General features: G+C 32.8%; 1 protein-coding gene across 24 annotated transcripts in view; it reads right to left on the minus strand.

Annotated features, from left to right (window-relative positions):
- The window catches only part of LOC145239774 (rho GTPase-activating protein 39-like), a 1,121,368-nt gene that overhangs the window by 726,698 nt on the left and 368,295 nt on the right, over positions 1-26,375 (minus strand). The window lies entirely within an intron of this gene.

The following is a 26,375-nucleotide window of genomic DNA, read 5'->3' on the forward strand; positions in this document are numbered from 1 at the left end:
ATTGCCAGCCGAATGATTGGAAACAATGGTTTTGAATCAAATTTGATTACTGATGAGGCAGTTTATAACAAGTATTTATTGAGATTGATGTAAAGACAACTATGTTGCAATCTTCAGGGCAGCAGTTTCACAATAATGTGTTCCATAGAACTATGGAAACTTCACTTGATGCCAAATACGGAGGAAGAAGAAAAAAAAGACTTTTTGTGTTGCGATACGAAAATGAGTTCTTCCTATGAATGTCTTACAAGGAGGAACCAAATAGAATCAATTCACTCAAAATCTTTGATATGCAGTATCTTATGCGCATCATATACATCTGTTTCTCTGACCAAATCTCAAACCACACCATCTATGCAAGATGCAACAGCACTAGAGACCCTTCTTACAGACTTTGCTGATTTGGCCAGATTCTTCAAGCTGAGGAAGAATTTATTCGCAAGTTGGTAACCCCAATTGCACTCATCGGTTGGGAGAAGCACAAAGACAGCCAACTGGTGATTTGGATAGGAACAGTGAAGACAGTATCGGTGGTCAGCCTTTGGATTTTTTATGTTTGGCGCTGGAACCAAAAATGGGTGAAGTGTGCCAAGGACTCAGGTGTTGATCAGCCGGGGTGCACTGCCTTAACGTGAGATGCAGTGAACTTATTTGGAGCTAGCTCAAGGTACCCAGATTGAATGCTGTTACATTGATAGATTATAGACTAAAAAGAGAAATTTATGTTATGATCATGGAAAGCATCAAGGCATTCACTCTGGAGTCAGTTGGGCCGGCTCTTTGCAACAAATCCATCATATCCTGAACAATGGCTGACTAAGCACGATAATTCAAGGCTGCTTCCATTATGAAGCAGCCATTCATGATTCCAGCGATGGATCCCGAAAAGGTGAGGGCCAAGAATCAGTTCAACATCCTACTTCAAAGACGTCTGGCAAAATAAGATTTTTGGAGGGAGTGGATCTTAGAGAAAGTGCAAATTGTTGGGGATAAACTATTGCCAGTGAACATGGAGAATGCTGCGTAGGCAGTGATGGCCGAATACCTCCAGTTTGCATAGGTAGCTTGCTCATACAGGCCAAGTCTTGCAGCCATAAAGGAGAATGATGCAAACGAGTGCCTATAAGATTCTGACTTTGATGTTCAGACTTAGATCTATGTATCAAAAAAAAAAGAAAAAAAAAAAAAGAAACAAACAAACAAAAAAACAAAGGAGAATAGTAAGCAGCAGTTATCATGAAGATGAACGTCATTGGACATCTTATAATAAACCTTTCTGATAAGCAATTATAAAGATAGAGATTTTAGGATCAACAAGAATCATCTAGTTATTTATTTTTTTTTTTTTTCCTTATTTCTCTTCCTTCAAAACAACAACTTTCATTCTTTCATAAGTAGAAAAGACCTCTGTTTAGCGTTGAGAAACAATTGATAACTCCTGTAAAGATGGCGATGTGGATAGTTTTATAGTGAAACAAGAGTTGCACAATCTCTAATCACACATCTTCTAAACTGGCATTGTTTGATTTCAGTGGCTAGAAGTTATGGAATAATGGATGGTATCATCCCCACCCATCAAACTTTCACAAAAAGCGCTTGTCAAGCTATGATCGCTGCCAATGAGCTCACCTGCTCTATCAGTGTCCAAATCTAAACACAAATTCCATGGAGAAAGCTTCTTTCCTACAACTGCTCGCCTGTAAAACTGTTCCACTGAGCTGCTTTGCGGTTGATTACAACATGGTTGTCTTCAAGTCCAATATAACCAAGTTCTTACTATCCCATCCTTTTAAATAATCCTATTCTGCCCAATTCCCACCAAGATCTGAGCTGTTCTCACAGCCTATGGGACTCCTTGGTAAAGAAAAACAATGCCAGGATGAGCAAGGAATGACTGGCATTATTTTAGAGTGTTACTTATCCTAGATTACTTGTACAACCAAGGCTTGAGAGTTTAGTTTAGTCTATTTAATCCATAGATAGAAAGAATATATGGATTCATACCTTTCTTTCAATGGTATTAGCGAAATCAATGAAGTAGACCTTGATAGATTTCAAACGCAACACTATGATGAGACAATGAATGAGATGAGAAGTAGCTGGAAGATAATGGGGGAGAGGTGAAGGGGGGGGATAAAAGGAATAATTTAAAAAATAGCAGTGTAATATATAAACGTACAACAGTACATGGATAATGGGTAAATCCGTAAATGGGCAAGTGTTGAAAGAAGGAAATGGGAGAAACGGTGGAAGGAGGATAAAGGGAGAAATGATGTGGATGATGGGGGGGGGGGGATTAAAACAGGGAAAGATAGTAGTAGTAATAGCAGTAGCATAAAAGGTGAGCAAGATGATGTAAATAAACATTGAATGATGGGTGAACCTTTTAACGGTCGGCTGTTTGGTCAGTCACCATAGCAACACAGGTTTTGATTGAATAGTATCGATATAGCTTTATTCAGCAACATCAGTATTTGGAATGATATTCCTGAAATTTTACTAATTTCTCTTAAATTGGAAGCACGCAGTAACTTTTTTTTTTTCCTAACTACTTTGAGTGTACTTTTAAAAATACCTATCAATTTACTGTCAAAATTGGTTATGGGTACCAACGTTAAACCAACGAGTCATGAATTGTCTAGTTATTTCTAAAAAGTATTAGTTTTATAGGGGGGGGGGTAGCTAAAATAAATCTGAATCTAGAGTGCCTCTCCACCATTTTTAAACAAAACTCAGACTACTAACTCTTGCAAAAATTACTAACTCTGCATTTCAAAATATGCTGAGTACCCCCCACCAAAGAAAAAATTCCAAGGTGATTTTTTTTTTTTTTTTTTTAAATCATGACAAACCCTTGAAAAACTTGCTCATTTCTACGGCTGCTAAAAACAATAAATAAATAAACCTGCAAAACATTACTATCAAGTAAATTCCAATAAATAGTGACATTCTGGGCATTCTTTGGTGCACCAACTTTAACTCTACATGATTATAGTCATGGATATTGCAGACAAAACTGCCAATCACCTTGCCTAATAACACACTTTGTCCACGCAATTTTATTCTCCACCTTATTTGTTCTTTTTTAATTCCATATAAGGATAAAAAGAAAAAAATATCAACTAGTTATGATTGCGAAAAGTTTTGTTTAATTAAACCAATTGAAGAAGACTAAATAATTACACATAGTTTTTAAAAATAAAACAAAGAAAAAATGTATAAGACTTGAGACGACTGAAGAATTTGTGCCTTGCACCAATCTTTAGAATTGAAAAAACATTTTATTTTAATTTGAATGAAATATTGTAAAATCTTTAAACCAAGGGCCATTCTATTTATTCCGATCGCAATATAAAAGAATTTGTTTTTGGCCATTGAGAAATTTAAAATATTGTTATATTTTGAGAAAAAAAACTGAACAACATCAACCAATTTTTTCTAATATCTTAATCACTTTACATGTGTGTGTCATCCACAGACAGACTGTTCTGCTGTATCACAACTCTTCAGTGCAGCTAGACAAGCAAGTGACTCAAGAACTTATGTGACTGTGTGTGTGTGTGGGGGGGGGTTTAACATACATTTTATTTTTACTTAAGTTCAAAACTTCAAGGTAAAAACTAACACTTAACAACAGAGCATATATAAAATTAAGTTAAATTCAATTGATCAAAAGTTTATTCAATCTTCTGTTCATTTTTGTTTTTTCAAATCCAAAACTTTGGAAAATTTTCTAAAAATGAATAAATTTTTGCAATAAGCATAAAATAATTGTAAAACAAATTAGGCACAAGGCCATTAAAAAGTGTGGGGAGAGGTGGTCATCCTTATCACTCTACTTAAGGGCTGTCTATGTTTTCCTAACTAGAATCCAGTCACCATCATACCACATTCACTTCAGAGGTCGTCCTACTTAAAATTTCCAAATCGATTTTTCAATGTAGAAATACAGTGTCTGTCTGTACATAAGTCTTAAGTTTCATTTTATTTGTGCTATTCTTTAACTATGCCAATGATTTATTTTTGAAGCAAATTATTTTTAAAAAATTAAATCTAATCGTTTGATCATTAAATTATTAACTAAATCAAATTGTTATAAACCTATAACTTATCTTATTATTCTTCCATGTTACTTCCTATAATTTTCAAGTCTTTCCTATTTATGGATGTTCAGCACAAATGCTGACCCTTATAAAGAATGAAGCAAATACATTTCCTACTGACATGTCATGTCATCCGTTACCCCTAAATTTATTTTTCATTTGAAAATATTTGTTCAGTAAATTGTAAATAAATCTATTTCTTAGATTTATTATTACCAACGAAATGTCATAAAATGTTTAAATAATATCGTTCAATCTTTTGTACCACCAATAACATACTGATAAAAATTAATTTTGTAAAAATATAAACGACTTTTTCCATGTTTTTAATACGAATGTTTGATAGTTGTTATGGGGTAAGCTGATCAACCCATTTCAGGAATAATGGACTTGCCCAGAGACAATAGACATAGTTACATCTAACATGTCTTGGATTCAGATCCACACCATTCCTTTGGCATTTTGTTTCAATTAGTGATACATGTCAATCGAGGTTCAAACCTCAACAATCACTCTGGTAGAAATTGAGAATTTTGGTGATCTTTTATCTGGGAAGCTGAGGCATTTGTTCTGGATACTCCCAGGAGGCATCTCCTCTTTGGAGTAGAGGAAGTTTATTGTTTACTGTCCGAGATGCCCTAACTAGAAATGTCAACGAGGCTGCCCAGGCAATTTGTGGGACACCAGAGTGCTCTAGGGGCACTGATTTGATTTACCCCACCTTCGAACTTTTATCACTCTTCCGGTAGTGGAAAGAAGTTAATACTAGTGATTTGTGACAGTTATGGCCTCAGAATCATGACGTGTATTTTTCTATAACAGTTTTGTTAATACATTTTTTGTTAATTATACCACTGTGTTCGTCTTTATTATTATTATTATCAGCTCACAGAGCCACCACACTGCCAACGATGAATTCAATATTTACTCTGCCACAACACTAATAATAGCATTATACCGATCAGTGTTGGTTATAAGAAAAGGTAAACAAGTGAAAAACAACTGCATTTTGTTTTTCTAGATAAAACCGCCCATATCTTGTATTTAGACACATATCCAAACGTATAAGAAAAATATTAACTCACTAGACAAATAAATACATAAATATTTTTTAAATAATAAATTTCTATTTTTTTTTTATAGATATAATATTTGTGTAAATAATAACACCTAACAAAGCGAAACAACAGTAAACGGACGTCACTTCCATTATTCATTTTTAGCGCTTTTGATCGTCCATCAAATTTACACAGAACATGATGATGTTGCCGATTTTACACACACACACACACACACACACACACACACACACACACACACACAAATGGAGATGGCCATAGAAATGTTTTTAAAAGAACGTCTAAGGTTGGTACTTTTTCACAAAGTTTTTGCGTGATTGATTCCGACGTGCACATTTATATTAAGGGGGAGGAGGCTAGCATTTGCCACCAGTTTTTGCCTGGAACCTGCAGCAACAGATTTCGTATGTAATTTTATACTTCTTTTTTTTTTTTTAATCAACTAGTTTAATGATGATGAATATAAAAGGATTGAAAATCATTGCATAGGGTATAATGCTACAAAGTCACGGTCTTTTTTTTTTTTTTTTTTTTTTGTCCATCCCTCTTCGGTAAGACCACCCCGTTCCAATTATTTGAGCAATTAAATATCCAAATATAACTTTTTAAAAAATAAAATAAGATAAAACTTAAAGAAAAAAAGAAAGAAAAAAATACTTGTATCCTCACAGATGAAAAAGTGTGTAAAATATGTTCAGATTTCAAACTTTCAAACCACTCGTGTGGATTTCACTTTTTAACAATCAATAGAAAAGTTCAAGTGTGAGGTGATGTCATTAGATGTTGAGAATATTTTTAAATTTCATTTTTTTTTTTTTTTTTTTTTTGCACGTCGTTATCCAAGATACATGATGTAACATGATGAACAGATGGGAACCATTTTAAAAATATCAATTCGTATTCTATTAAAAGATTCTATTAATTGAACTATGTCCCATTTTGAATAAAGATGGCCGCTAAAAATATGCATTCGTTTCTTGTGATATGTTCTGCATTTTAGTATCAGTGACTGGAAAAGGGGATATCTTATGTTCAGAAGTTTTTTTGTTTTTTTTTTTAATGAAATGTTACTTAATGGGACTCTGTTCCAACCAATAATTAGACTCTTGGGAAAGAGTGTTTGGAATCTTTTCTGTTTAATGCTCACCACTAATGGAAATTTTAGACTCACCTATACCTCCAAAAGGAGATAATGCCTGGGAGGATGGTATAATGAGGAACAAACATATGCTACAGGGAAAATATTGAATGAAAAAAAGAATCCAAAGAATTGTTGTAAATCTCTATATCAATAAATTTGTGTAACCATTTTGTGTGTCCGTATCTATGTTTCTCGTCTCTGTGTGACTTAAACAATGTGGGGGAAAAAAAAGAAGAAAAAATTACTAGTCGGCATTGCCTGAGAGACCTTTTTACTTTTATTTTGTCTCTTTTAAAACGATGGGGTTTTTCTTTCTTTCTTTTTTGGAGAGGGAGAGGATAAATCAAAGCATTATATTATTTTTATATATGGTAATAAGATTTTTAAAGTTTAAATTTAATTATCACAATATTATTTGATCATTAAAATATTACCGGAATCAAATTATTATAAAACTATAACTAATTACGGTAATGTTGTTTTAATATCTATTTGTAAAATTATTGGATAGAAATAGTTTCCAAAACTTCTAATACATGAGAATTTGCTAAAAGTCTTAAATACTTCCAAAGGAAGCTACTATTTAAAAAAAAAAATAAAAAAAAAAAATTAATTCATTACCCTTCCCTCTTTCACTACAATGAACGAAGAAAAAAGTATCCACCGAAAATATTTTCTTAGGTAAGTATTTTCAGGAAGAAATTGGTGCAAAATAAGATATTCCTACTAATAATAGTGAAATAAAGAATAAAAAAAACCAAATGGTTAGTTTGAATTAGGTACCAATATGTAAAACGAATTGCTATTTGGGTTTGACTTTCTAAAAGTCATAAGTGTGTGTGTGTGTATATACACGCACACAGATTAATCGATTATTTACTGAAATCAATAATAAAATAGAATAAAGTACCAACATTTGTTTTTTAATCTTATTTAAAAAATGATTTAATTATGAAATTAAATCTACCAGAAAGCATTTTGTTTTTTTTTTTGTAGGCAACTAAGCCTTGTTGGTACGTGATTTTAAATTTTTTTTTAAAAAGATTGATAAACTTATTTCAACACATGAATAAAGCTATCATAGTTAAAAAAACAAAACAAAAAAAAACTAACTTATTGATTCATACAAGAATTATTTTATTTTTTTATTAACTCGGATTTTACCTGGAATATGTACAACAGAGTTTAAAAGTGTATATAATATGTTCCTTTCGAAACTTCTCTTTCTATTTATTCTCCTCCTATCCATATTTCACTATCCTATCTTCCTTTTCCTCTGACAAATGGAAAAAAAATAATTGATGAATAACTGCATAAAATGTCGACCCACTCTTAACTAATTCTGTTTCAATTGCCTCTTGCCCCCAAAAGAATGAATATTACAAATAAAATATACCCATATTTTGTGTGAGGCAATGTTGAAAAAGAATATATCAGTTTTCTGGGTATGTCGTTTTTTATTTTATTTTTACTTTTAACTAGACACACAAGCAGGTTTCCTTTATATAATAAAATACTAAACCCTCCACATCTAGACAGTTTATATATATATATATATATATATATATATATATATATATATATATATATATATATATATATGATTGAATCAGGATTGACAAGTGTTTCATACTTCTAATACTTTTATTGTTATCAAAATCTGTGAAATCGACTATTTTTCAATCAAATCAATTGATTGCCTGCTCTAGTCAGGAATCAACTGCAGTGTACCGGAAAGAAGCTTCATATACCAACCCCCTCAGTGACTTAGTCCACAATACATTGTAGTCTACATTGTACTGTAGAGAATCTATTTTTATAAAATTATTTTACGGCTTGAATTCAAGTTTAAAATACAAAAGTCAAATATCACGGTTCAATTGTGCCTTGAACAGAAACATTCATTTTGAACACAAATTGATTTTATACACTGAGCCCTTCTGCTTGTGCAGTGATAAAACTTCTCAAATGCACTTGCGACGTTAGGCTGTGTAAGGTGTTAACTTTGGTCAAAATCAAACTGTTCCTGAGTTAATCAGATTTTTTCTATTATTGATACTTATCAGAGGCAATCCAATATACAATCTATCTAAGAACACTCCCAGACAACATACAATTTGCGTGAAATTAAAAAAAATAAATAATTGGCCCAGCCATTTCAGAGTCCATACAGAACTCATACAGACAAAGTGCCTTTATATATATATATATATATATATATATATATCCATAGACAAATGTTTTGATACTTAGAAAGTAATATTGTGCTACATCGTTCAATGCAAAGTGGACTAGACCTTCCACGACAGTTTGAATATATTTAAAAACAAAATGCATTTTTTTTTTTTTAAATGTCAAGCGGCACAACAAACTCAGCAACATTTGATGCCGCAAGTTTTCATGTAATTATCTCCCCTAAAATGAAATGCTAAAAGTGATTTCAAAGTGCCAGTACTTTTTTTACTAAAATTGTATTAATAATAATAATACATGATTATAAATATATAATAATTATAATACTATAGATGTAATTATTGCATACATAAAATAGCACTTGTCAATACAAATTATAAATGTATATTACATAATATAAATTTATTAGAAAGTTTTTTAAAAGTACATATACAAATGAGCCATATCAATCTTTATCTGAGAGTTTAGGTATTTATACAGTATTTAAAAAAAATATTAATCTTTGTCCATTTTCAAGGAATAGAAGTATTCTCATTTAGTCATTTAGATTTATTTAGTACAAGTAGGGGGGGGGCTGCCCTGCCTGGGCATAAAATACACTTAAATATATTTTAATTCAAGCAGCTTTCGTATTTAGTATGAGAGCCAATTCTCTACTGAATATTAGATTATATATATATTACTGATTTCAAAAGGTTAAAAAATTACTTGGGTGCCATCAGCTAGAATAAAGACAAATTCCCTACCGTTTGAGCTATTGACAAATAGATAATAAAGATTTAAAATTAAACCACTTCAAGCAATGAATGAAGTTGCACATGCACAGAAGTAATAGAAATATGTTAGCAAGTTGAAATGAACATTTTGTATTTGAACTTGCCGACATATTTCTGTACGCATTATTCATTCATCCAAACAAAGATTTTGCACATTATTAACCATCCTTGGTGTTTGATTACTATTTCCTGTTAATATTTCAGTGTTGTGTAACCAGTGGTCTCCAAACTAATAAGTCTCTCACTATCAACAAAGTTCCAACTTCTGTCCTATCACTGCAATATTGCATCCCTATGTCCATCTGGCAAGTACTTCAATGGAATGTACTTTGATGAATTTGAGCTCCCTTGACATAAATATTACAGACTAACCCAAGAAGCAAAATCTCACTACTTCATTGTAAAAGTCTAGAGATGCCGGAAGGATTTCTACTCTAAAAGTTTCTTTCCATGAACTACTAAACTTTACAATTCTCTCCCTGTTTCCTGCTTCCCTGACTGCACTTGCACACAGAAATTTAAATGCAATGTAAACAATCTTACTGCCCAACTCCCTACATAGTGACCCTTTAGACATGGCCCCTTACATTACAAGTAGCAATATGCCTTGTTTGGAGTGAATAAGAGAATAAGAAATTTTTTTGATAAAAGAATAATTAAAAGTGGCTTACTGCAGTTTCATGGTAAACCTAATATCTCTATATAAAGTTTATGCTGAGATGATATCTCACTACTAGTTCCAGTCGTGCTGAACCTCCACTTGTCATTGGTATTTAACAGGTGTGATTGGGGATTGTGCAACTCTTGCCACAAAATTTCAGGTACAGACACCCTTACAATGGGTATCTATAGTCTGTCAAGACTGAAGGAGGCTATCATATAAATTTAAATATGTGTATCTGATATATATATATATATATATATATATATATACACACACACACATTATGTTTGGATTTTGTCCCCAAATAAAATTAAACATTTCATATTACAATATTAAGCAGAGCGTTTAGTTTTTTTTTTTTTTTTCATGAAATCTAGCTATTACTAAACTAGACATTGGTCCAATGATTACAGACAAATCTGTAAACTAAAGCGTTCTGTGTTTGAGTTCAATCAGATGCACGACTTCCTCTTGAGAAAGGTATGAACAATTTGGTATGTTTTATGACATATCAACATGTTTTGGGTTATTTAATGCCAAATCCAATTATTTCGGTAAAAGTTCTTATGATTCAGGTTTTTAACATTTTAAAACATTTAATGTGTTGTATTTTGTATACAAATGGTTTGCAGTTTATGTTGTTGGATCTTATGGCATTTCAACAATCTTTGAATTATTTTATATCGAATCGTACAGGTTTTTGAAGTGGTTTTTGTTACAATAATGGTCTGCCATAATGGTCCCCCATTCAGTATTGACCAGACTCAATATCACTTAATGTTGAAAATCGGTGTCAACATAACCATAACCATATATTCAAATGGTTTGTAGATCAATTTGTTTCCATTTACTTGCCTCCCACGAGGGCAGAGTTAAACGTGATGTCAGTTTTTAATGTAGGGAAAATCCAGCCTCTTCCCCCCAAGAAAAGGGAACTCTGAATTGGAGCAAAAAATGAAAATAACCTAATCTAGAAGGGGTTCTTCACTTACCAAGGACAAAAAAAGATGAAGTGTAGTATCAGAATAGATACTACACTTTGCTTCTAGTCAAAGGGTCGAAGGTATATATTTTGTAAATAAATACTCAGTAATTGATAAATTCTATTTAATCACCCTGACAAGTACTATCACACCACATCAGAGTGGATTTGGTACTGGCAACCAAGTGAGTGAATGAGAGAGAGAGAGAGAGATGAAAAGAAAAGAGAGAGTGATGAAAGGGAGACAGAGGAGAGATGAAAGGGAGACAGAGGAGAGATGAAAGGGAGAGAACGAGAAAGAGAGATTTAGTTGAGAGGGTATGGAAATATGGTAGACAGAAGTGAAAAAAAGTAAGAAGGGCTGGGGAAAATGGATTTAGGGTAGAATGGGCGAATGCCTTGCTCAAGGGTATCCCAGATAGTTTAGTGTTGTGTTCAAGACAAACTATTCAACTCTGACAGGTACTCCCACACTGGATCAGTTGAGTAACGGTCACTAAAAGGTGGCTCCATATTCCCCTAAAGATCCCCAACTCCCACCACTGGATACGCTTTAAGGTCATATGTAGGAGCTATATATGAATGCGTATTTCTTCTCTTCACCTATAGGTTAAACAGTAGAATCGACTTCACGCTCAAGCATTGTTATGACAACTACTTTAGGAGAAGGAAAAGCACGAAATAAAATCATCTCTGCCAAACGCGTGGCTGGTATCAATATCGACGCAAAGAACAGTTTCTCTCAAGTGAGTGAAATTGCTTTGGAACTTTTAAAGCTAAAATGTAATCTATCCACGATGCAAACAATAAAACATTATTTTATACGTTGGCTTTTAAATATGAAAGGAAAGAAAGAAGTTTAAAATAGGAAAAAACAAAAGAATTAAGAGAGAAAAAAAAATACATAAATTGAAGAATTAAGAATTGCGGTTGGCATGTCAGCCGGGCCTGACTTTTACATCTCTTAAATGTCTGAGTTCATTTTGCAATGAAGTACTTTTATTCCTTTTCCAGATGGAAGCCGAATGTTCTAATATAACTGGAGCACATTTTTTTTTTTAATATATAGAAAGAAAGAAGAAAAAAATAAATAAATAAATCAAAGTTGATTGAATTACAGGTGAAATAATACAGGTGATATCAATTTGCAATGTTCAAATCAAGCTAATATTCCAAGATCAATTTATTCAGGTCAAATCTCTAAAAGAAAATCAGCTTTTCAATAATTGAGAAGGTTTTGTCCCCCCCCCTCCTCGCACCTCCCAATATTGATATTGTTAAATGCTACTTAGCAGCTACATGCTTTTGAAGTTAATCTAATATATAAAGTAAGCGATTTATTTGGATTCTTTGGACTACTGTTCACATCTTAAGTGTTAGTTTCACAATGTTTCGGTCAGTGTAATCTCTGACCTTTTTCATGTGTATCATGTTGAACTCAGGAATTTGCACAGAATTTCAAATGGAACTCTTTATCCACGGGGGCAGCATGCTCTCGTTGCATCAGCCATGACATAAGAAATTCACAATTCTATTTTTGAGTGTCAGTCTTCCATTCCAGTTGATATCTCACTGCTGATGCAATTCTCTACATGTATAAGAGCCAAGTGTATCCAAGGATGGAGTACTGTTGCCACATCTGGGCAGGAGCTGCAATAATCAGCTTATCCTGCCTTGACAGAGTTCAAAAATAGACTTTGTAGCCTAGTGGGGATGCCCTTTTCTCTTCCCTGGAACCTCTTTCCTACAGAAGAGATGTTGTGAGCATGTCTCTGCTCTATCATTATTTTCATGGCAAGTGCTCGTCTGAGCTCCAATCTATGGTCCCCTCTGTCCTGACTTTCACACAAAAAAAAAACACTCATCTAGCTGAAACCACTATCAATAATTTCCCTCACTCTTTATCTGTGTCTAAACATAAATATAGATTCCATGAACAAAGCTTCTTTCTTAGAACTGCACGCCTGTGGAACTCTGTTCTGTTTCCCTGCTTTCCAACTGATTACAATATGGTTGTCTTCAAGTCCAATGTGAACAAATTCTTGATGGGCCATCCCCTTAAGTAATCCAATTTACAAAATTTCCACTGCTAACGATTACTGATATGTTCCCCTTGATCTTTGTACTCTCATTAACCCTTATCCTCGAGTGGCCTCTGGGTTTTGGGTGGTGACTCCTTTGTAAAATCAATTGAACTTTTAATCTTCAGAAATTCTGTATGAAAATGTTTCCATATTAGTTGGATTCTTTGGACTACTCTTCAACGTTATTTTCATGATTCACAATTGTTTTTTGAGTGTTTCCTACACTGAAGATTGAATCTTCAACCTCCAGAAGCAAAACTTTTACAACTTAATTTTACCAAGTACTCTATTCACTACACTACGGGTCCTTTCGGTGTACAACAAGATACACGTGAAAAAGGTCGGAGGTTACACGAACCGAAACGTTGTGAAAATAATACTGAAGATGAGAACAGTAGTCTGAAGAATTTTAATAATACAAATAATCCTCATCTCAAAAAAAAATTCAAAATCGTAATATAAAGTAAAGTTTGTCCATTTCTTGAATTTCTGTAATCAATATATTTCTTCTTAAAAAAACAAAAATCAATTTTTTTTTTTTTTTTGGGGGGGGGGGACGTTGGTCCATGTTCTTAACAAAAAAATCTATTTCGATTTTTTTCCCATCCCAAAACTAATATTTGTCCTATATATTACTTAATAATCGTATGTACTATCATGCGAGGCTATGATTGACCCTGAAACCCTGTTAATCATATCGACTAACCATATCTGAAAAACTTGAAGATATGGTTAGTAGAAAGTATTAACAAGGTTTTAGGGTCAATCATAGCTTCACATGACGGTACATATCTAATTGATTAGTTTAATCAAGCAAAATAATTTTTAAAAAAATAATAATTTGAAGTCAAATATTTGAGGTGCAATCTAGGTTTAAGAAAAAAAAAAAAAAGACAATGTGACATCAAGAGAATTAGGGAAAGGATTTAAACTTCTATCAAAATTGTCTGTTCAGAAGTAATTCTTCAAGAAAAAATTTAAATGAATAAAATACAGTTAAGGTTGAAATTTGTCTCATTCTGCAAGGAGGCATCTGTTCCAAGGGAAGGATAAATAGAACAGTATTAATCCAGATAATGATTGTGCCGTGATTAGGTGGGTGTGGAGCTGCAAATTGGAAAAAAAGACCCCATCAATTATGCTTTATCATGAACTTGATATTAATGAGAGATATCTTACACACTTGATACTTCAGGTAATCCGGCCAGGTACAGGGTCGTATGCTCGGGAAAAAATGACATGATTCCATTTCCATTTGATGACACCGTTCTTTTTTTCTTTTTTTTTGCTGCAGATCATCTACTAGTTGTACAAATCCCAAGAGCAATAAGAGCCTTCTATCATAAAGTGACACAATGTTCAACGAGCGAGATCAGAGATGCGCCGCTGCACAACTCATGCTCTCCACTGATTCAAGTTATGAAAACAGGACCATTGCCAACACCCTCAAAATGCAAATCCAGATGGTTCAACACTTGAGGGCACAGCTCAACAAAGTTTCCAGTTTGGTATCGTTTAAAGTGAAGGTCACATCATGCTATCTCACATCTTCGAGGTCGGCTTGAAACTCAACGCTGAAGTGTATCTGGATGTACTAAAGAGTGTGGTGATCCTCTGGTGAAATCAGGTGGCAGCTGGCAGACTCAGAGTATGACAGCAGGACTCTGCGCCAGCCCACAAGTCCAAAGAGACCTAAGCTTCGCCTCAGAAAGAGTGCTACGACTTTGTACTCTTCTCTCACCGAGCTGAACCTGCTGGACTACTTTGTTTGGTCATACGTCAAGAACATCACCAACATGACCTCCTACGACACCAAAGCCAGCCTGATCGCCGACATCCACTGAGCTCCTGCCAGCGCTTGTGGAAAAGGCATGCTCCCAGTTCCAGACTTGTATTGAGGTGGTGATTGAGGCTGAAAGTGGTTACATTGAATAATGTCAGCTCTACTACATAATCAAGGTTCCTGAATTAAATTTCTCAAAAGTTTTGAAATAAAGCTGTAGTGTTGTTTTCTTTAGGGTGACAACTTTATCCTTTCACCATGTACAGTGTGGTACCTTTTGCATCAACTCTATAATGTGTCTGGATATACTGGAGGGTAGACGGAGGAGGATGTAGTCCTAGTCTTTAAGAAGCAATATAACTGGGCAACCTAGTTGATGAAAACCTTTTAGATTGACCCGGATGGAGAGCAGATGTGAGACATTTCTTGGTGTTGTGCAACCCGAAGTCCAAGGCACACAGTACCGTAAATACTGAAACAAGATGAAGAGAAAAGAGGACAATATGCAGTACCCCCCCCTCCAAAAAAAAAAAAAAAAAAACTCCTTGTGAGAATAGGCAATAAGTATATACATAAGTATAATGAAATAATTTTCAGTACTTATTCAGAAATAACATTATTTAGAAACTCATTCTTAACATGGGGAATGGGGCTTTTTATAACTATTCTGTACTTTCACCTGACAATTTAATAAACAAAAGATACTGTAAACATTGAAGTCAACTTGAAAATCCTATCTAAAAAAAATAGCACGGCTCATAAACTGCATAAGTAGTGATAATTCTAGTCAGTGCAACTGTAAATTCCGATAGTATCGATTCTGATACCATGGCTCGTCTAGTTTCTCCAACTTTTCTTACAGGTGTGATAAAAAAAGAGTTGAACAATAAATTTGAGTTTTAATGTTAAGTATCCAGTTATATCTAGCTCTAATAATTTTTCTTATTATTGTTAAATATTACTTGTTATTTTGAGTTAGTGAAACTATAGGAATATTATACGTTGGGTTTGCAATTAACAGATAAAGATTACCGAACCATACCGAAACGGTACTAAATCCTAGCTGGGTTGCACCAGCTTCTTCTAAAGGAGGAAGTTTCAGAGGAATATTAAATTCACAAGCAGTCCCCTGTCACTTGTATATCTCCATCAGAAATGATAATGCTAGGTTTTTGCAATTGTGGCAGGGAGGTATTGAGTTCCTCCTACAGTGTTTGATCTTCCCAAATGGTTACCCATTTAATACTGATCAGGCTCAGCATTGCTTAATTCAATTAACTAACAGAAACTGGTGTGTAAACATGACTATAAATATAGATTAAGTAAGAGAGTAAAAAAATTTATTTATAAGTTTAAAGTTTTTTGATTAAGAGTACATGGCAGGATATGACGTCATAGAAAGAAGCATGTGGCAGAAAAGCTGTAATGTTCCCGCTTCTGGAAAAGTAGTTATCGAAGTAATCAGACATGTTTTTGAGTCTTTCTTCAGCCTATGAGGATTGAAAGGAAAAGATGCACTCCATCATGATGTACTTGCTATAAATTACTGTAGAAAGTACATCAAACCCCGGAGAAAATAATGAAGTTATTTGTTGTTCTTTTTTAATTGCTTCCATTATTCAAGCAAAAAGGAGAAAAAAAAAACATCTATGATTACTGCTGTTTCCACTATGACCATCTCCTAGAAATCAGAGTCAAACCTTTTTGAAATTTCAGGAGTCAGAATCAAACCATTTATTTTATTTATTTTTTAATTTTTCAAAATTTGGAGGAGTACTTGATTCTATAACTCCACAGTCCTGGTTGTAAACAAGTTTTACTCAAATACCAAAAAACTTCACGCCTAGTCTTACATTATTTCAACTACAAAGTGAGAGAAAGACGGAAACTTTAGCTCCTACATCACCACTATGACCATCTTTACATTTAGATGTCACTATACAATGAACAAACTCCTGTGTTTCACAGAGAGACGAGCAGCTGTTTCTGTTAACAGTGAAAACGACAATGGAGAATCTGAAGATTGAAGAAGCTCTCTCATGTTATGTTACACTAAATCATAAATCAACCTAATATAGTCAACATGATTTGATCTCGGCATAGCCAACTTCATAGTTTATCACAATCTTAAACTTTGCCACATTATTAGGTTACTCTAAAACGTAAACGAAATCTTAGAGCAAATAATGGAGCTATTTGTTATTTTAAATTGCGTCTATTATTCAAGACACCAAGAGAATAAAGAAGAAAATAATATCTCTACAGCTGCTACATCATTATAACCATCTTTACAACTACACATCACTACACATTGAGCCAATTGCTGTGCGTTTGAAGAGTTCTAGTAAAATATTCTGTGAATTTCAAGGGTTGGAATTGAGCACTTAAGCCGCTAGCTTCACAGTTCTGGTTATGAGCAAGTTACAGTTGAGTACCAAAAACTTCACCCCTAACCCTGACACTTCTTCATTATTAGGTGCAAGATTAGTGTGAAAAACATCAGTGATGGGTAAACATCCACTTCCCAATTAATATAGATATTTTTTTGTTGTTGTTGTTGTTTTTTTTTCACTTTGCATGAAAAGCTATTTGGTTTTTAGCTTCTAGATAAAAGAAAAGCTTCTTTTACTAAATAAAAGCAATTCTCAACCAAAACGTAATTGACGTCAGAATAAGATTTATGGGGGAAAAAAAAAAAAAAAAAAAATAATGGACATTTATGAAAAAGAAAAAAATATTGCATTTCTTTAAATAACAAGTGAAACAAGAAGAGATAAAACAATCGATAATCAATAACCATATTCTGGAACCTCATTTTGCTAATATGCAATCCACAGAACATGTGTTCTTTGTAGAAACCCAAAATTTAAAAGCTCCTCACACATCTTTCTCGCAAACTTGTGCAACTTACGAACTGACACAAATGATAACAATTTGTGTCTTCTATTAAAAATTATTATTCAATTCATTTGCAATAGAGCAAGTGACACTGTTTATTATTAAATAACGTATGTCCATGTGTCAGCAATAGTATTAAACAGTCTCTATGTATACCTCCCCCCTGAAGGACAGAATTAGACCAGCTCGGTTTTTAATGTTCGGATAATCCAGCCCCACCCCAAATAAAAAAACGTACACTGAAATATGACAAAAACAAAAATTGCCAGTCCAGAGAAATTTCACCTTCACTAACAGAACAGAAAAGATAAAGTGTAACATCAGAACACATACTACACTTTGCTCCTAACTAAAAAGATCAGGGTAGTTAATTCTTTTTTTATCCAGTATTGTATTATATATCTAACAAATTTATCTGTCAGGTTTTCCAAGTCAAACCCAAATATCAATCTGTCTGACATAGTGATACTTGATTCGCACTATTTCTATCATTTTTTCCCCCTTAACTATGTTTTTAGGACTAATATAATTTATTTCACTGTTTTTTGTTTTTTTTAAAGACTTATTACAGCTGTTGGAATTATAACATTTTGAATTACTCAATACAACATATTAAAGGGAAGTAATTATGTGCAATTATACAGAGTTCTTTGTCTTAAGTCCTTCAATTAAGCAATTTCAAGCATATCAATGTTTGTGTGGATTTTTTTTTCTTGCCTCCATATTAATTAAACATTATTATTACTATTAATCAATTATTGTGAAGTGCTAAAACCAACATTTAAAAGAAATTATACTTCACAAAATAATTTCATACCACATGTGAATGATTTTTTTGTTTTTGTAAATAATTTTACTTTTTGTTATTTCATTTTCTTTTTCATCTTTTATGCTGGTTATGGAATTGTTATTTTAGTTAACTTTATGGGGGTTTTACTTCTGGTATATTTGAGCAGTACCAATTTTGTGAAAACTTTACAATTGTACAATATTATTTTTAGCCGGTGTAAAAAGGAAAATATGACCTCTCATCTGAAATTAGTTTCGTACGTAAATTTATTACAAAACTGAGCAGTACCATTTCCTTAATTAGACATAAAATTTCAGTTTTTCTGTTATGTAGATCGCAATGTCGGACTAAAAAGAAAGGACCTCTTCTTTAACATTAAGTGTATACTAAGTGCTAAGTGTATAAAAAAAAAAGAAAAAAAGTGTATACTTAATATTAGAGAAGAGGTATTTTTGTCCTTGTTACGGTGATTAAAATATATTATTTAAATTTATCCACTAAAGAAAATTGGTACCAATACAGCAGAAGTAAGGTTTCTTTCATTTTATTTTCAAATCATTTTTTCTTTTTTTTTTTAATTATATATATATATATATATAGAGAGAGAGAGAGAGACAGATATATAATCTAACCATCCATTTAGTTTACAAACAAATCCATAAATTAACCACTAATTCCAGCAATATGAATTTTCAACTAATACAAAAACATATAAAACAAATTTTAAAACAGCCGACATGATAAATTAACATATAATAATAATAATAATAAAGGCTGAGAAGATACAACAATAATGAAAATGACTAAAATCTTAAGGAAAACCTTTGAATGTATATGAACTACAAATGCGAATAATAATAGAAACTGCAGCAAAAGTAAAACAAAAAGATAAACACCACATGAAAACAAGAAAACAAACTGTAAAATTGTAAGTTCACTACCTCCTCTTAATAAAAAAAAATGTATAATCAGCATCAAATGGCACCACGCCAAATAATCGAAAAGGGTCAAGGAGGATGGAAAGACAAGAGAGAGAGAGAGAGAGAGAGAGAGAGAGAGAGAGAGAGAGAGAGAGAGAGCTCTAATCAGGCCTCCACTGAATGAGTGAGAAATGCAACTGGGACCTTGGGGAAGCTTATTGCCACCTAAATTTCAGTGAAGACCAATAGTGATTTGCTAGCAAGAAACCAATAGCAAGCAGCTGTTGCGATGATGCAAATTCATTTGCAAAGGTTACCGAACCAACAGAGGTAGAGAAGACTGGAAATTTGGGAACGCCTTTTATCACCCAGACTCCATGAAACATCACCAGTTGCTGTCAATGAGCGATAACTTGTGAGAACTCCTGGTGAGTATAATAGAAACAAAATATACTTTGGTTTGATCCTTCCTATAAAAAAAAAATACATAAATTGGCAAAATATTCTTTACGATAATAGAAAAGTAAAAAGCAATTTAAAAATATCAATAAGAAGAGCTTTAAACTATTGATTGCATTTCATCCATCTAATCAATCAAATCAGGATCTTAAACAGGAGCATGTGTTCTATCCCAACTATTATCAACGGACCTGAGGTCATCTCGTCAGCATCAGACAAGGCCAGACTATTTGCCAAGAACTTTGCAGCTAATTCTACCCTATGCGACGATGACCATCAACTCCCTGTATTTCCTCCTATAACAGACAACACGCTATGCAACATACAAATATCTGTGCGTGAGGTTGCCAAGCTAATCAAGAACCTTGATTTCAGTAAAGCAACTGGCCCTGACAGCATTCTAGTTATAGTGCTGAAAAAGCTTCAACCAGAACTTGCCCCCATACTTACAAAACTGTTTAAGCATTGCTTTAAGGAGAAGTGCTTTCCAACACTCTGGAAAACCTCATCAGTATGCCCTGTATTTAAGAATTCAGGTGAAAAGTCATCTCCCTCTCAGTACAGATCAATAAGTCTCCTGTGTGTCATGAATAAGTTGTTGGAATCCATATTAAATAAAGAAGTAGTCAACCACCTCAACAGAAACAACGTTCTTAATGACATGCAATATGGTTTCCGCTCTGCAAGATCTACAGCAGATGTGCTAACGGTTATATCTCATAGAATTAGTGAATCTCTTGACAAAGGTTTCCTTTCCAGGGCAATTGCTGTTAACATATCAAAGGCCTTTGATAAGGTATGGCATAAGGGCCTACTTCACAAGATTTCCAGCTACGGTATTACTGGAAAGGTTTTCTCAATCATTAAATCATTTCTCTCTGATAGGTTCATAAGAGTAGTGGCTGATGGGCAGAAATCAGAGGCCCATAGTATTAATGCTGGAGTCCCTCAGGGGTCCATCCTAAGCCCAACTCTCTTCCTGATCTACATCAATGATCTCCCAAAATACTTAAATCATTCGTTGACATCTATGCTGATGACACAACCATCTATGGCAACACATCAAAGGCTGTAAATGACAAAGTTCTCTCTAATTCTCTCTCCTCTGATCTTGAGCGTGTGGTACAATGGGGAAAGAGGTGGCTGGTCACTTTTAATGCATCCAAAACCAAGCTTCTATCTTTACATCATCAACGCTCTGATCCCCATCTGGCATCAATTGAAATGGATGGCTCTCGTCTTGGGGAGGCTCCATGTTTTGACAAGCTTCTGGGTTTGACCTTTACTCTTGATCTGAAATGGAACACGTACATCAAATCTGTTGCCAGGGACGCTGGGAAAATGGTGGGATCCTTCTACTGCTCCAGAAGATATCTCACTACTGATGCAATTCTCTATCTGTATAAAAGCCAAGTAGGTCCAAGGATGGAGTACTGCTGCCACATCTGAGCAGGAGCTGCTAAAAACAGCCTATCCTGCCTTGACAGAGTACAAAATAGACTTCGTGGTTTAGTGGGAGATGCCCTTTTCTCTTCCCTGCAACCTCTCTCCCACAGAAGAAACGTTGCAAGCCTGTCTTTGTTTCATCGTTATTTCCATGGCAAGTGCTCGTCTGAGCTCCAATCCCTCGTCCCTCCTCGCCAATCTTTCATGAGAAACACCCGTCTGGCTGAAACTACTGTCAATAATTTTCCCCAATCTTTATCTGTGCCTAAATCCAAATGTAGATTCCATGAGCAAAGCTTCTTTTTTAGAACTGCACGCCAGTGGAACTCTCTGCCGCTTGCCTGTTTCCCACCTAACTACAACTTGAATGTCTTCAAGTCCAACATAAACAAACTCCTGACAAACCGCCCTCTTAAGACACTCTATCAAAACCCCTAATACTAATGATTACTACAATACTATCTTGTTGATTACTGTACACGCAATAACCCTTATGCCTGAGTGGCCTTTAAGCCTTGATAAGTGGTGACCCACATGTAAAAAAAAAGAAATGAACGCAAAAACATTTAACAATAGTATAACTACTACTACTACTACCACCACCACTACTCCTACTATTACCAATTTATGTAATTGCAGCATAAAAAATAATTGCCCACTAATGAATAAATGTTTGATAGTTTATGTCATATACAATGCAACTATAAATGATATCGACAATGAACACTTAGTGTATACATAGGGGAAACAGAAAATAATTTCAAGTGAAGGTGTAATCATATTACACCATTGATAAATGGAAAATATTGAAATAACATTGCACCCTCTCTCTCACTATATATATATATAAAAGAAAAAACAGTGCTAATATCAATTGGGAAATTGTAAAATTAGGCCCCTCTTTCAATATTAGTGAAAACCTTTAATTATTCTGATATAAAAAATATCACCATTCATATAAGGGGAGTTCCAAAGTAATTCCACACAAATGGATCAGAGAGGATTGCAAATTGCATTGCTATGATGACTAAACTTGTGCATTTACAATCTGAAAGTTTCATCTCTCTTGCAGATATTGACGGTGTAAGACTAAGAAAGCAACCTCTGTCACGGACGTGCAGCAGAAGCAGAGATGTGTGATTGAATTCCTCGATGCAGAATAAATTGAACATTCACTGGTATCTGTTGAACGTTTATAAAGCCGATGCAGTTGACATCAGCACATTTAGGAGATGGGTTCATTGATTTCTGTGGTGACAGAAGTGGTAACGACAGAGCACGCTCGGAACATTTACGATGGAGGCATCAAAAGAGGCTAGCAAAAGTGCACTGAGAATGGTGGTGCCTATGTAGAAAAAATAAATTCTAGACCACAAAAAGTTGTTAGTTTTAATGGTACCATTCCCATCTTCGTAGCCCTTCAATGTTTTAGTTTGTTTCTTTTAGTTAAAAAATAAGCCTTATATATAGACGCATACATTTCACATTCATACGCACGCACATATGAATTGAAAATTGTACATATTATGCACCATTTTTAGCTATTTTCTTTGCTCCTGAAAAGGCCCATGAAACAGTGGGTGAAACATTGAGTAATTAGGTCTCTTTTTTCCATTTTTAATTCATTCGAATTTGTTTTTTTGTTTTATTCTTTTATTATCATACACATCCATACATTTCACATTCATATATACTAGATATATATATAGATATATATATATAAAGGGTATAGGGAGGCAGAATTCGAGTTGACTAAATTCCTAAAGTACCAGAAGGCATAAAACTGTTCATTATTTACAAAAAAATCATTTTTCAAAAACGCTGATATTTGAGATTCTACTGACAGCAAAACCGTTTGTAACTACATTTTATCATTCTCATGGGTGTGGATCTTTTTAGAAAAATACCAAAGGAGGGGAAAAAATTTGATGGTAATTTGAGGGTGAAATGTAAAATAGATTGGCATACAAGACCATTTGCGATGACAACAGCACGGATGGCATGAGCAGCATTAACACCAAGAAGACAATAGTTCTGTCCCTGTATAACAGAAAAAACTGGCTGCACATATGCATACATATTTTACTTAAAACTGGAGAAAATCCAAAATTTCATCAGGACGAGATCTTAAAGAAAAGTTAAAATATGTGACTAAATATCAGCAACCACTTTATTAATATTCTGGACACATGTTCTCCGTAGCCTAGGAATGCAATTTTCGAAAGTTTCCTTTTAAAATTCTTGTTTAAAATTTTAGCCTGTCTCGTATTGACATATATAGCCAATGTTTGTATAAATAATAGTAACATTCATATGATTATTTATCAACTCTACACCTGGAATTTATATAATAATACAAAGTTCTGATAACCATGTCTTTACTCACCTTTAAAAGAACAATGACACATGAACAATCAATAATAGATGGATATATATTGAATTCTCCATAAGTGTGACTCTTCAGATGTCATAAAATCGTGTCCAGATTCCTCAGAAGAAAAACAAAAAAACACACACAACAGTAACAACAGTCAGTTTTCGACTTCTGAAAAATAACACTTATGGAAAATCCATGATATATAACAGTATATGATCGGTGGCTCTTTTTTTCTTTTTTTTTTTTCATTTATTGGGGGTGGAGTGAATAAAAAACAGGGTTACCGGAATCTAATTTTGTATTGCTTATTTATATATGCTCTCATGTTAAAAATATCTTGAAAGTAGGACTAATATATATATATATATATATATATATATATATATATATATATATATATATATATATATACATATACCCACACTTTATAGTATATCGCTTCACTAAAAACAGACATTTTATGCTAATCTCAAAAAGGTTCAGTTTTATATATATATATATATATATATATATATATATATATATATATATATATATATATATATATATAATACATGCCATGTCATGAAATGAATGTCATGAAGACAAAATGTAATGAAAGACAGAATGCAATAAAGGAATTAAACATGTGAGAAAGAATAACAAGCAAAAGATGTTCAGATTTTGTTCAGATAGAGAAACAATTTTTAGCATAATGATAGAATAAGATTAATTAAACACATTGGTGTTTTTCTTTCTCCCGTGTTTAATTGGTTCATTCCATTTTGTTTTTCGTTTACGTATATAACATAAAATGCAAGTGTGCGCATACACAACAAACATGTTTATCCGTTATGTATAATGCTAAGTATATTTAAAAAAAACATGCTAATGCGTGTGCCTTTTTTTTTTTTTTTTTTACAATTATGTGTTTCATACAATACATCAGACGACAGTATAACATGGACAACAAGAACCTATAAAAATACATATGGAATGAAAAATGAATTTAAAAAAAAAAATAATAAATGATAAAGATATTTTGGATGAACGGAAACATGAATTTGTGACATGCTATAGAAAATATGTGTGGTTTTTTTTTTGTTTGTTTAGTAACAAAAAATAATTATATATAAAAGAAAGCAAACATCATAAATGGGGCCGCATGAACATTAAATAACAGTTTATAAAAAAATGATGATCAATCTGTAGAACTAGACGATCTCAAAAGAAGAGGTGTGAGAAAGGGGATAACATCTTCACCAGACAAAAAGGCACATTTTTAATCTTTAATGTCACAAAAAATTTGAAGCTGTCGTTATATGTGGATACAGAAAAATTAAATTAAATATATTTTGTAATAAAAACATTTTAGTATAAATTAAAAATTATTCCTTAGTAATATTTTGCCTAGCAATTATATATATATTTTTTAATTTTAATTCTAAATTTAATTTAAAAAAAATTTTTCATGAAAACAGAAAATTTTTTTAAATATTTTTTTAATTAAAAAAAAAAAAAAAACATTTACTATTTTTTTTTTTTTTTCATTTCTGTTTAATATTTTTTACTTTCTTCCTCACCATTGTTTTATTATAATAGAATAAATACTTTAATGATTAAGGTAGTTACTTATTTAGTAATAATATGTTTTGGGTGAAATTTAAGTCTGCCAAGTGCAAAAAAAAAAACAAAAAAAAAAACATTGCTTTGCCTGTCTCCATACACAAAAGGAAATTATCTCATTGGTTTAGCTTAATCATGTGACAGAAAACTTTTACTGTTATTTAAGAGTTACAAATGTGAACTCAAGTGAAGAATCCTCATATGAATTCATATAAGTCATATGTATTCATTATAAAATTTATAAGTTTTCACTTTTTATTTATTTAAAATGTAAATACATTGAGAAATGTATCTAAAATTCAGGTAAATACTCAATGAACTGGAATATTAAAATACATAAACTAAACTTGAATTTTTTTATTTTATTTAAAAAAATATAATCCTTTTACATAGTAATTTACATTTAATATTAATTTTGTAGATTTAAAGAATTCATAGAAATTGCATGGTTTAGAAATTAAAAATAAAAAGAGCAAGAGAAAGATATAGAGAAGCTTCAGACATGAGATTTATGGTGAAGATGTGGTTATCTAGTAATATATCTAACATATAAAGTTATCTTGTACCAGTTTAAAAGTTGTACCTAAATAGCATTTAAGCTGACATATCAAACTTTGATTCTGACTAACCAATTTTCATTTGTTACTGTTGCACCATGTTATTAGTGCTATAATAACGTTTGTCACTACAATTTATAAAATTAATTAGTCCCGTTTAGACAATTTACTATATGGATATTTTTTTTTAATGATGTCTGAAAAATCAAAACAGGATAATCTCATATTTTTTTGATTGAAGTATATAAACAAAAACTAAAAGCGTAAATAACTTCACTGCATCTGATTAGGTACAGTGAGCCAATAACGCTAATTCAACAAAATTTTTGATTATTAATATTCTTTCATAACTGATGATTGACGACATTAAAAACGTTGGTATAATTTTAGCTCTTTACATCAAGTGGCTTCATGCCTTATCTGGAGCAATTTGCCATAGAAAAAAAAATCCACAAAACACAACTTTAATAGTTGAATGATAGTGAAAATGAGCATAGAGTCTGGTAGCAGATGTTGGG

The sequence above is a fragment of the Euprymna scolopes genome, chromosome 19 (assembly GCF_053919585.1).
Source record: "Euprymna scolopes isolate OS-2025 chromosome 19, ASM5391958v1, whole genome shotgun sequence".
In the NCBI taxonomy this organism is placed as follows: domain Eukaryota; kingdom Metazoa; phylum Mollusca; class Cephalopoda; order Sepiida; family Sepiolidae; genus Euprymna; species Euprymna scolopes.